At 42.8% G+C, this 12560-nt stretch overlaps 1 long non-coding RNA gene across 1 annotated transcript in view; it reads left to right on the forward strand.

Annotated features, from left to right (window-relative positions):
• The first annotated feature begins 3188 nt into the window (after nucleotides 1–3188).
• Nucleotides 3189–12560, forward strand: part of LOC124180540 — a 64963-nt gene continuing 55591 nt past the window's right edge. The window contains exon 1 of the long non-coding RNA XR_006870280.1: nucleotides 3189–3295. This is a non-coding gene — a long non-coding RNA (uncharacterized LOC124180540). The remainder of the gene's footprint in view (nucleotides 3296–12560) is intronic.

Genomic DNA, 12560 nt, shown 5'->3' on the forward strand with positions numbered 1-12560 from the left:
AAGCGATGGGACGAGGCTCGAGTCAGTTCTGATAATCGCTCGATTGGCATTTATGCGTCAGGAGGTAAAACAACCGATGTTTTATTTATGAACACAGCTGAACCGTCCGCTGCAGCATCAAGTTAACGGGCAACGAATATTGTTTTATTAATCTAATCGTCGCATAAATATTCAGTGGCCTTTTCTCCTCTTCTCTGCCAGACGTACGGAACACTGCAGTCCGTAACCTCAATTTGTTGATTCCAGGATGATGGCTTGTGTATTTTCGAAATTGTTCTCCAACGATCCGTGATAAGGATTCAGTCTGCTACCGCAGAATTTCAATCGTCCGAGATGGATGACATGAAATAGAACAGCTGGATTTGCGATGATCTATGTAATGGCATAACAACTGAGTATTTAGAAACACAGTCGTCTGGTTGAAGAGGTAATTGTTGCGAGTTCCATACAACAAGTGCAAAGGCAGACGCGTATCAGAGCCGTGGCCTCAGATCGGTCACCTGATAGAGCGGAGTTACCTCGCCTTGAACAAAACAAACCAGTGGGTCTTAAGTACACATTTAGATCGAGGAACCACAATGGCCGGTTAACTATAGTCTAAGTGGAGGGTAACCCGATGATTATGCTGTCAGGGTTAGTGGGTGGAGACAAGGATGATCATTCACCGGCTGACCAGCTTGCGCGTACGGACGTTGCGGCTGCCCACCGAGACACCATGGACGAGCTGCAGGGGTAGTTGGCTTGATATATAGTGCAAAGAAGGTGCTTTTCCTCTTGAGATTCTGAACGAGGTAACTACGTGGCCGCCAACAATAAACCTGGATGAAGCCTGCCTCCTTCGCGTGTGTGAGCCAGTCCAATGCACCACCAATGAACTCGCGTGTTTGTGCTGCGGCAGAAGCATGAAGCTAATTCATCAGTATTATCGTAGGCGGGTGTTGTTTTCCCTTTCCCTCCACCCGATACCCCGTATTCTCTTTAGGAGTACAAGGGTTCTCATTTCTTAGTTTATAATTCTTCCTCCTTCTATTTCTCCCTACCATTTTCTTCCACCGCCATCAGCTTCCAGCCTTCGATTCTGCGTTTAACGACACTTATTTCGTGAAGCTGGGATCAGAGTTACGGTCGTTCATCCAGCGATTTTACACCTTGAACTCAGGAGGCATTGACTTGCTGCATAGCTCCTGCACGACCGTCATCATTTTGGTTTAACCTACCAGCGTTTGGTCGCTGATTGATTTCACGATGATTACTTGTAACCAGAATTCATAGTCCGTTTTCATATGTTTACCAATACCTAGGCAACAATGTCTGGCAAAGGCTAAAGCTGATTGAGTACACAGTGGTCAGTATGCGTGCACAGTCCGTGCGCGTGACAGGGAGCTATTATTTTTACCCGATGAAACAATTAGTCAGCGACGGTAAGCAGCTGTAATTAGAACCTGGGTTATTAGCATTCGGTTCCCCTCTCGTAACTCGGTATCTCCTTCTATCTATACATGTGTACCCACAATTGTGAGATATGGAAAATTGCTACCTGTAATTTTCAGCCCGTAGGGCTTGAGTCTCGCGACGATAATTCGATGCATCAGCGTATCTGCAGCAGGAGTCGCGAGGAAAGCGCTTCTTCAAAGTGCAGCACTCAAAACGGACCCCGTCTGTTATCTCGTTGGCGAATCGACATTCTTACGTATTTCTTCTCGGGCATATTTCCAAGCGGGACAAAAGAAGAAAGATAAAACTGCACCAACGTTTTTCCCTCCCTGTCAAACGTTTCCTGCAACGCTGTCTGGTGCATCGTTGCAGCCGTGGGTGTATGCGCGGGATTCGGCAAAGGCCGTCCCTCTCTTACTCTTACTGATCTTTCCTCTCTGGCACTCGCCACGTGATCGGCCGTAAAATAAATCCTATCGTTAAGGTTTATCTTGAATTATCACCGGCTCGAGCCAATCAATTTGCGGAAAGGATGAATACATTTAACGCGTTGGGGAGTTTCATTAAATTGTTACATTCAACTTTACCCTGCGACTTGCCATCAAGATCGGTGTTATACTGGGGAACCGCTCACGCCAATGAAAACATAATTGGAAATGTTCTCTTACGTGTGATCCCTCTGAAACTCGCGTCTCAGGCTAACCCGTATCTTGTGATTCAGCGTGACACAAACAGTTGGAGAAAAATTTCTAAATCTTGAAGAAATAAGGTACGAATCCAACCAACTCTCGTGACTGCAAGTGATTGAACGATTTCCATTGAGTTCACACGACTTCAGCCTGTTTGCACAGACCTTCAAGCCAATATATCAAGTCATCTCACTTCAAGAATAGTAAACTACCTGCGGGGATCTTCGAAAGAAGTAGAAAAATTTCTTACGTGAAGTGAATCGTTGCGTGGTTACAGATCCGCTTCAACTGAGCATTACTTAATTACGTAGGCAAATATCAGTCGGAGCTACGCGGTATCCTATAACGATTGTCGTTCTCGGTGTAGCTCGAGATTCACAGCCGAGCTTGAGGCTGTATATTCACAGGTTTTATTCAATTCTCTACGTACTCGGTGTAACGACGATATGGACCAGAATTTTTAAGAGTGTTTGCTAACTGGAAGTAACGTCGAGCGGTAAGTCGTCTGCCAAAAATCACGGGCCAGTGAGGAAGGAATCGATTCACGAAACTGCAGAACTCCGATCGCCCGGTCGAAAATGAAAAGAGTTATTCGCTCTCGATTTCGACACCCGTTGCATGGAATACCAATGGGAGGCGGTACCGTGGTTGGCACAGCAATTCAGAGAGTCCCTGACCGAAGATAATTATCACTAACCATCAGCTATTTGCGAGAAATGGCTGATAATTGCTACGCTGTTCCGTTCCGTTCGGACTCCTGGAGGAGGATGGAACACTCGCGGCCCAAGGCGCACACCTAGAGTGCCCACTCGATTCTCATCTATGACGGGAATCGCGGCCCCGGAGTATGAAGCGAGAAGCTGCCCGCGACTTCTACAACTCTGTTCTCCTCAGGCTCATTCCGTTGCCGAGTCAGCCGAGAACGTAGCCTGGCTGCATTATTCCTTGCTGGCCTAAGTTGGATAATTGACCGTGCATCACTTAGTATTTCTCTCTCGGTAACATCTAAAGAAGATCTGGTTAGAGGGCGATTATTTCTATTGTTAACTAAAACGCTGACAACAGTCTGTTCCAGTTCAGCATTTCATAACGAGGAAGAGTCTTCGTCTATTGCTAGATCGCATAGAGATTTTCTCCAGCCAAGCATCATATTCCCGGTACATAATGTTCAGGTATGTGAAGTGTTGATGTAAATAGTAATAGGCGTCTGTATTCACTTAGCTCAAACCATCCTGTACGATGTTATCAACCCGTTTCATCCCTGCATTCATGCGGCAGATATTGATTTTTATGGGTTTAAGGTGTGTATTATCGCGTGTATTTACGTGTTGTCTAACCACCCACCTTCGGCGTTGAGTCTAGTAGGTGCAGATCACTGGGGGTGAGACATGGGAGGATAACAGACTTACCAAGACTACCGGAGAGTGAGAAAATTGAGGGAGAAAGAGGGGTGAGGTGTAATCAGTTTAATGAATGCTCACTGACCGTAATTACGGGATACCTTCTACCATGAAGTACACCTCGGTACAGCTACAAGTGCACACCAACCGGCCAGATATGCATAAGGAAAAGTGTCCGTGTCGGCTAAAGGCCAAAGTATCAACCATGGATTTCCAGATGCTGGAGATAATATACACGCCTGTTTTGCCCTTTGAATACTAACAAAATTTGGAAAAACAGTAGAAACTCCATCGTCAAAAGTTAGCTAAAGAAGCATAGTCGTTATGGTCAGTGATCAATGTTACTCGAAAATGACAAATTCTTTCGTATATCTGCGACTTCCGTTTGTTTATTATTATTCTTCGTCTTTCGTTAGTATGAAGGAACAAGTGACCTTCTAATCCGATGTACATTCATCTCGTGAATGGTCGAAGTTATATATACACAGTGAGGTGCATTGATGGATTCGGCTTACTGATTGGGTTTGCGTGGGTTCCATTGGGTGCTCAATCACACGGTGAATTTCACGGGTCAATTGAGTGGAGAGCGCGTTCTTGCGGAACGGCTGGTTCCTTTCGGACGATCGATCCATCGGAGAGTTTTATTGCATACGGTCTGCCCGGTGCAGTTGGCACGTATAAATGTCGCGCATGGCGGAGTGTCTCAGTCAGACGCGAGACTGGCAGACCCGAAGACCATGGCTCGAGGTAATCGTGGCCTCGCCTCTAGGGGCCTTCTGTTTCTCGGTCGGAGCTCGGGATGACCATGCCGGGTACCTTTTTTCCCAGCTAACCATTGACATCCTATTCGAGTAGATACAGGAGGGATTGATGGTTAGTTTCCACGGTCGGATACGGCGAGGTCTAATAACTAGGAATCATATTCTGAAAGTTGAGGATTTCTGCGATTCCGGAATGGATCTCTTCGTGTTTAATGCCCTCCTGGCATGCGAACCTATCATAATACCGTCATAACCTGGGCCAACCTTGGCTCTGGTTAACAGCTCTAACTACATGTTTGCACAGAGAATCAACGCCGCAGCCGCGTCTCGGACTGCAAACGGTTTGTTTGAATTTGCATTTCTACAAGTTCAAATTAAAGGTGCGGATGCATGGTGGGACCCATCTTTTGAACTTGAAGAACATATAATACATGGTCTCGGAATGTACAAGAGAGGTATTTGTAGTCTAAGATCAACATTCGCAAGACCGTTACATCACATATCAGGTACCACGTTGAACTCACGAATGACGACATTATTCACAATATCGACAACAGTGTGCCAAAGGATACTGTTGAAATTTCCTCCAACAAGTGGAAAAGGCAGTTCATAATCAGAAATCTATCCATCTTTCAATTCAACCAAAACATTAATCCGTGGATTCGTTCTGCGGCTACGCCGCCGTGGTTTCCCTCACACCCTGACCAGGCGGTCAGACTCCTAGGTGGTGAGGGTAGAGCGAGGATCGTTGAGTGTGGACACGGCGAACGGGGACATTATTGTAAACAAAATGGTACCACTATTTCATTGGTAACCCGATACCGTCGTGTATAACCCACACAGACCGTGGTCGCGTCACCTCGGCATAAAACCCGGAGCGTGGTTACACCATTATTTCTTTCACGTACCGTCGACGCATTCGTACAATTATTGTCCCCGTTACAATACACACCACATTTCTCGGTTCTAATACCGATCAAAGTTGTTTCCCGACCACGTCATCTCCTCCAATGACGCTTGTTTCACTGCAGTGATCTGAGCCCTTTTACAGATGTCGTGATTTCTTTTTTTTTCGAACTGTGAAAAGAAGAACTCCGCCTTTTGCCACGTAACTTCGACTTTTTTACACAGAAGGTAATTTCACCCTCGGCAGTCAGGGTCTGAATGCAATCTTTCCTCCGATTCCATACAATCCCCTTTTATCGAGCACCATAAACCCGAGTTGCACCGCATTCAGCAAATCATTCCCAGTGCAGTTCCGCATGGTTTATTGTTCAGCAATTTCGATCGGTGCGATTCATACGCTGCAAAAAAATTCTAGGTAAAAGTAAACATATCCTAACAAATAAATAGTTTCGACAAAATTCATGACAACTTGGCGCACAAATTACGGGACATCTTCGGTAAGTTACGTATTCTACTAAGTATATTCTGTTCGAGCTAAATAGTTATTTATACAATTTCGGCTATTGTGTCTGTGACATGACTACCAATGACCAAGGAATCATTGAATAAAGTAAATATTTGTATGATACCGCAGTGATTTCGTAATTCCATTTGATTTTATGGTGCCTGGAGTATGGAACGTTTAGCAACGTCGTTAACAATGTTAGTTAGTATACCGCATTATTACCATCAATGGCGATTATATTTCCCATAATTTGTCCGTGGCAAAATTGGATATACAATTCGGATTGGGTGGAAGAGGAGGGAGTTGGGTTAACATAAGTCAAGCGGGTTGATCGAGGCGAAGTTAGTCGTTGTCCGATTTAAATAACACGGTGAGGACAGGACCTTTATACCAGGCGAGTGTTTTCCCCCCGTATAAATCTGTACCCTGACCGAAGGAGAGTCGGGACCACCATAACCGAGCACTTGGCGATAGTCGTAAACACTAAATTCATCGTGTATAGCTATCAAGAGTGGAGAGTTGGCACTGTGCCTGAGGAGATCGAGCCTTCCATCGGTAATTAGGATCAAAGCCTGGACGAAATTTCACCCTATGCAGTCGCCTATTCCTAATGCCTCGTTATCTGTGATCCTCATCCTCATCCAGTCGAACCAATCGAACAATCCGAACATTTGTTAGACACTTTACCGGCCGAGGAGCTGGTGCTTTTCATTTGAATAGTAACCGCCCGATTTAACCGCTGTTTTACACGCCTTGTTCCTGGAACGAAGAGGCTGGTCCTGCCATGAGGGCATCCCGACATCCCCGCAGGTTGTGTGCCCAGAGTTTGGGCCGGCTGCCATAAGGCCCGATTCCGTCTGTCAGGCCCAATTTGTTTCCTGCCCTCTTGAACGAACACAACGCACCCCGGTGTCGTTCGCCACAGTTTATGGCCGTCATTACCGCGACGGATTAAACGCTCCTCTCAAATTTTCCACTATTCGTGACCACACGATTATCCCTCGACTGGAATTCCCTTCTCGGGAATCTCGAAATCTGATAAACACGAAGGACTCGAGCTTCTTCACATGTCACATGTTGAAAGTACTCCTTTGTCCAGGCATTTTTATCGAAGCATGGCCTGCACTCGCAGTGAAGAAGTAAATTCTGATCGGTTCGTTATGCAACACGTATTATCCAGTCTAGGGCGATTAACCTTAGCATTCTTTGATGCTGGGAAATTGACAAAGATTGGAGAAGTTGCACACGGGCTTATACTGACGCTGGATTTCACAGTCCTTCATAGGATTCAATATTTCCAGCAGACCGAAGAGGGTATTTAGTGCTTTTGAATCGAACGTTTTATCTCTAACCTAAAACGATTATGTACCTAGCATAGTTAGAACTAGGCTATCAATTAATAATACAAAAATCGGTGTAAAGTACACTGAAAATTTACTTCATGTCGCGACCGTTCTCATTCTTGTTACTCTCTTACACTCAATGGAGGTGCGGCGGAGGATCGGATATGGCGAACAGTTAGCGTATCGTGTTATATGGGCTATTCGACTTCGGGTCGCAAGACTGTGTGTGGATTGTGTGTAGAGCGAACACAAACTGGGGGGGTAATTTGCAACACCGGCAATTTACATAATTAGCAGTTCTGAACCCGCGGCCCCTTGTGTGTCTCTCCCTTGCGCGCCGAGGCCTTCCTCCACTATCTCTTTCTCTCTCTCTCTTTCTCCCTCTCTTTCTTTCACACTCCTCGCTCCAACTCCTCCGTCTCATTTACGTTCTCCCTTCTCCATTGGCGTAATTTTTGGCGAGAATAAGGTACGGGTTTCATACGCTCTCTCATACCACGACTTTGCCGCTTTCACGCGAACGAGACAAATTTTGTACCTACCGACTTCAATGCGCGTGCGTTACATAAATGTACAATATTAGTATCAAAATCCTGAAATCGTGATAACAATGTTGATCAAATGGGAAAAATTTTCGTTAAAGAGGTTGAAAAGTACTTTGAGAAATTAATCACGTTTATCAGAGGGAAAAAGAAATGCTAATTCGAATGAAAAGAATTCGTGATTTAGTGGAAAATAGGAGGGAGAAACAATAGAATGAAGGAAGAATCCCTGCTGACACGCCATTGTACGCCTTCCTGCCGTGGAAACGAGCAGGCATTGTGAGATTCCTTACCAGTGGCGTATTAAAGATATTTCGGGGGCTTCCCCGTCGCCATTTGAATTGTAAAAATTGATTATTTTCAGGTGGCAGCACTCTGCCGCATGCACATGTACATATCCTACGCAGGCGTGTAATGTCTATCTATCTATCTGACGAATCACTGCCGCGTATGCATTACACATGTAATCAGACACGATCTATGATGTAATAATTAATTATTTCTGCGCGTAGGCGTGTGCGCGTTTATGTGTACATGTGTACATACGTATAACTACGGTCATAAATTCTTACACATTAATAACTTTTATCGCATCGCACGTCGCTCGAAATTAACGCATTCATTATACGTATAAGCTCGCGGTATTAAACTGTTAGAAACTAATCCGAAATGATTAAAAAATTACGCGGCATAACGGGAAATATTCTTTTTCTTCTTCTTATTCTTACGTTACATTATATTTTACTCCGGGTGTACAGTCTGGATTGAAAATATTGTACGAAAAATTGTAAAACAAAGGTTCCAAAGCTTCAGTGAGTTAAAGCGATCGAATGGAGGGATTTCATCCAAAACATTTATCTAAAGCATTGGGATGAAAAAAAAAAAAAAATTCGAAATCACAGAATTTGAAAGTGAAATATATTACTGTGCCTCAGTTTTAGCGAAAAAAACGCAAAACTTGTTATATTTAAAATTATACCGAATAAAAAATCCACCACGTTCTGCACAAACTTAATTTGGGGACTATTTGCAATACCTTGCAACGAGTGCCCGAAACGTAAGCATAACTTTAATTTCGTATCGTATTTAGCAGTTCCATAAGAGGCTGAACGATGATCGTGTAATTAGCGAATATACAATCCTAGAATAATAATTGCTTCCTTGAAGAATTTATAAGTGCAGAACAGATCAACGCGAGTCTCTGCAAGGCAAACTGCGGGTTACGTCAAACCGCGCCTGGCGATCCGCCCAATCGACGAAGAACAATGAAATATTATTTATTAATGATCATTTAATTGTCCAAACGATTAGTCGCTGCTTACGTCTCCGGCAACCCTTTGACGTCACGTCGTATCGACAGTGTTTCATTGCGCGTATGTTATACCTGTATATGTAAAACGCGGTAGATCGCCTTACACTGTTCGCACGTATAACGCGTGATATGCGAATTGTGCAAATTAACCAATTTGCCGGTGAGCTGTACTATCATATGTTCGCAGTCTATAATTACTCCGTTTTCTAGCACATTACATATTATATCATGCGTTTAGATTTTTTAGTCTTTTTTTTTCTTTTTTTTTTTTTTTTTTTACTATCAGCCTTTTGCATTTTAATCCCTCTGCAAAGAAATCAAATTGTATTATCGAATGTGTAATTAAAACTACGGGACATGGTGTTTGTATATAGACGAGGTATAAGTTTTGCATATTGTAATATACTCAGGGATTATTGAGAAAATAAAATGTAGACTTGTTCGAATTAATATGTAACAGTCTATAATCATTGCCTTCTAAATTTACCAAAGCAGCTATACGATACCACGGTGACTGTCGTATGCGAATACTGGGACAATCGCTTGAAACTTGAAAATCAACCGCGCATGCGCGAGTTTTATCGGCTGTTCGTGCAGGCTGGCCATCCCGAGTTTCAGCTGTCAAACTGATACTGGCGGTGATGTAGTTGATACGAATTTTCGAGGTTAGAATCTCAAATAATTGAGGCAGTGACTCGGAAAGGTTTGGAAAGCATTCGTTATAGGGTCGGAAAATCGATTCTTCAAAGAACGGTCGGAATTTAACGCTTACGCTCTTTGAAAATTCAAACGTACACATTTTGCGTACGTTGGCTCACCTGCGTCGCAGATAAGAATATCGCCGCGAGAAGATTTCGCCGACCAATGAGATTGAATTATTTGGCGCATGCGCGGTTGATTTTCAAGTTCCAAGCGATTGTCCCGGTACATTATACAAAGCAAATTTCATAACCTCAAAAATTTTGAAGTCACGTGTGTGATCGTTGGTCGCCCTGGTAAACAGCCGCTCTTCGATTATAGCGCGTGCGCATTAAATTTTAGCAGACGACGCTCCATTTGGTCTTTAGCGATTCACTCTGTGTAAATTGTCTAACTAGATAGCGAGTTGAACGAAAAATATACGGTTAGTAAACGAAAATGGGAAAATACGCAGGAAATTTCGATAATATGCGTATGCAGAAGTTTACCGATATTTTTCAGAAGCGCAGTGCGTTTACGGATAATTAAATCGGGATACCTAATGTAAACAGTGAATGCTTAATGAAGCTGAGTGCAATTCAGGGTATGTATGTACGTATACATGCGTGGGGGTTTCAAAAATTAAAAAGCTCTTAAACGAGTTTTACGCGCCCTCAATTACCAACGTAGCTGCGTGGTTAAACCGGAGCGAGCTGCGCAAATACGTTTCAACCTGCTGCATCGTCAGTCGAGGCGACGAGTTATATAATTTGCCGAGGTGCATTTTTCTCCACGGTCGTAAAGAGGAGGAACAAAGTAAGGTGAAAAAACGGTAAGGAGTACAGAAGAAAAAAAAAAGAAAAGAAAAGAAAAGAAAAGTGTATCGTTGAGAAAAAGGAGAAAAATTCGCATTCTTTTACGGCCCTCGAGTCAGGCTGCATGGCCATCTCCGCAATTCAGCTGTTCAACACTCTTTAAGGCTAAAATACTCGCCTGCAATCAGTTACCACCAAATTACCAATGCGCGGCTGTATCGCTGAAGCAGCATCGCCTTATTATAAGAACGATGGCAGCTATACTCGTAAGCTGGCACGAGAAGTGCTCAAGGTAAATATAATCTCCGAGGATTTAACGACGACGCGTTTGCTGTAAATAAGGGGAAGAGAGATTTTCACCGTAATATTATACCTCGTAAACAAATTTCCCAAGTTAAAATCATTCTGTATATTTCCCCACAATGATCATTCCCATATTGGATCGGTGAGGAAGAATCGATACTTTTTCGCTTGTTTTTATACACCATAGCTAATCGTTGTTGATTTGCTTGGTAAAAATTCTAATATTGCAAGAATAAAGATTACTCTAAAATTGTTAAACAGATCCTAGATGTCGACTTTCGTCTTAAATCACTACAAAATGGTTGAAATGAATGGTTCGGTGGATTCGTTTGATTTTATTCCACAAATGTTGATTCACCGATTATCGCCGATCGATAAATTTCAATCAGAAATTTTCCATCAACCCGTGATTTGATTTCTAAACCAATACCAACAACATTCTGCTCTGTCAATGTGTCGCAGAAACTTGCAGGAATAATCGCGAATCCCTTGAGGACTGCTATGAAAAACCGGATGTAAAAAAGAACTAGGCGATCTAATGCATCCCGCAGTTCGCTAAGTGAGTATAAGTGTTCTACTCTTGAATTGGCTGCACCCTTACATAATACCTCCATCATTGGTACGAAAATTCCTCAGCACATCCTGCAATGCGATCAAGTCTGTGCAATTTGATATGAAACCTGCAGTGTCTGAAAAAAAGGATGCAAATCAAGTTGCAATCGAGTCGGTTTTTCCTCCAAGTTCCTCGATTCGCTCCCGGCGTTAACGATTTAAGTGCAAAACATCTCGCGCATTAGGCAATGCAATGTTGCACTACACTTGCAACGCAGCAGGAAGTGCAGCAGCGCACTTTTCGAAGATGACTGCAGCTCCAGCTCGACGTGATAATTAGAGTGCCTCAAGGTGCCTCCTGCATTTTCATGTGTAACCCTGGACTTGACTGCAATGTAACACGTCGTGCGGTGCAGCTGTTTGCAAATTTTATTCAACTTTGATAAAAATCGAATCACATGTCCGCATATCGAAAGGTTCTGAGGGAAGGGAAGAAGGATAAGAATCAAATTGATAATCAAAATAAAATAAAGTGAAAAATTGAGTATACATGTTCGCATCATTATGTATGAAAATTATCGCAAACTGTTGCAATTTTGCCGTATAACAACTACAAAAACAACAACAACAACAACGGTAAGAAGTAAAAAAAATAATAATAATAACAACAGCAACGTCGTGTAGATGAGCATAGCGAGTGTAAAGCGGTATGCCTTCCGGCAGCCGGAAAGTCAGTTAAGCAATTAGGGGAAAGAACTTGTAAAGAGTATTTGAAAGTGGTAATTACGCAGGTTGGTTGCAGCTATTATAAAGTAATTACCCGTACACGGGTTTGCGGTACACATAATATGTGATAGCCGGCTGGCAACGCGATACCGATGAACACAAAGTTAACGATGCTGCATATCGTCTATTTTATAGGTTTTGCAAAATAACAATGGTGAAATAAAAATTTTGATCTAGAAGAAAAACAATTTGAATATACGATGAGAAGAGGAGAGCAGTAAAAAATAAGCGAACAACCGTCACACGTATCCTGCATTATTACACATTGTGCAAAAACTTGAAGAAGATAAAAAGCGGTGTACAATATATTTTATATTTTATATTGATGTTTGTATTTTTTTGCACCTGCTTCTTTTTTCTACAGCTAAGGTGTGATGGAATGATATTAGGTAAAATAAAATAATGAATGAGAGAAGAGGCACCTGATGGAGGTGAAATGAAAGAAAAAATAGAGTAGAAATGTATACCTGAAAGTATCCTGAGCATGATGTAACTTGATATCGTGCTAAGAAAATAGAATGAGGAAAAAAAAAT

This window comes from Neodiprion fabricii, chromosome 4 (genome assembly GCF_021155785.1).
Source record: "Neodiprion fabricii isolate iyNeoFabr1 chromosome 4, iyNeoFabr1.1, whole genome shotgun sequence".
Classification (NCBI taxonomy): Eukaryota; Metazoa; Arthropoda; class Insecta; order Hymenoptera; family Diprionidae; genus Neodiprion; species Neodiprion fabricii.